This window comes from Arachis hypogaea, chromosome 3, assembly GCF_003086295.3.
Source record: "Arachis hypogaea cultivar Tifrunner chromosome 3, arahy.Tifrunner.gnm2.J5K5, whole genome shotgun sequence".
Taxonomy (NCBI): domain Eukaryota; kingdom Viridiplantae; phylum Streptophyta; class Magnoliopsida; order Fabales; family Fabaceae; genus Arachis; species Arachis hypogaea.
In genome coordinates this window covers 8434170-8435427 of record NC_092038.1, presented here as the reverse complement: position 1 = coordinate 8435427, position 1258 = coordinate 8434170, and positions in this window count along the sequence as shown.

The window sequence follows — 1258 nt, the reverse complement described above, 5'->3', positions numbered from 1 at the left end:
TACATTTTTAAAGTTGGAAAAACTGTCAATTCAATCCATGCCTCAATTGAAAGGGTGGACAGGAGTACAAAATGGAGGCTTTCCATGGTTGAATAAACTTGAGATAAAATTTTACCCCGAACTGCAGTCACTTCCGCCAGTGTTGTCTAGCCTTGATTTTAAGCATTTGGAATTGAGTTATTGTCCAAATATGAAATATCTCATCTTCTTTTGATGGAAAAGCATTTAGATGTCTTAAATATCTTTTGATCAGACACTGCTCTGAGCTTATGAAAGACTGCAAGAAAGTGGAAGGCAAATACTGGAGAGAGATATCTTATGTCCCCAATGTATTTATTGATGATGAAGAAATCACTCGTCTTAACTGGTCAGAACTTTGTTATTTTTTTCCTTAAATATATATATTTGATATTCATCCTTCTATCTCTCCTTTTATTAATAATATTTTGCATTCCAAACAGATAACTACCTAAACTGTAATTGAGATATTTATGTTTGTTTTAACTTACATTACTGTCTTGTTCTGATGATGTTTGCCAACTTGTATTAACTTGGTTTCACCAATTAGTGTACTTATTTCTGACTGCCTTGTATATTCATAATTCATAATAGGAATATTTAATCTAATGAAGCATTTAGCTTGCTAGGGCTCTTTAGTATTATCAAATTTAGAGAAGACTTAAATAAGATTTTGGTCTCTAACATTAGCAAACTTTGGTTTTGTCCTTATAGTTTTATTTTATTTTCAAAGGAGCCAAAAATTTATTTAAGCTTTTAGAAAAATTAATTTCCAGATTTGAGCACGACATGAATGAGGCTGACCCTAGTTGCATCTCTACCAAAATGCAAAGCCTACTTTAAAAACGTCATAACACTCGAGGGCCGACGTCGAGTTGACAGCAACACCACCGCTAAAACGTTGAACATTGTGCGTTTCTATTCCCTCGCTTAGGGTTTCTTTTGCTATGTGCCTTTGCTTCTGCGGCTGCTTCTCCTTCTGGAACCACCAGCTTCTTTACCAGAATCTACACACTGACACCATGGACTCGAATCCCAGTTCTAATCAGCCGAAACCAAGAGCTGTTCCCAAGAAAGTTATTCCTCCTGACACACACGAGACTCTGCCTCCGCGGGTGGGGAACATTTCAAGGGATCTTGCGGATCATATTCCTATCCATTCAAGGAAATCCTTCCCCGCAATTCGAGATAGGCTTGGACTGTCTCCAAGATCACTATCTGATGCGACTATGCCGTTCCC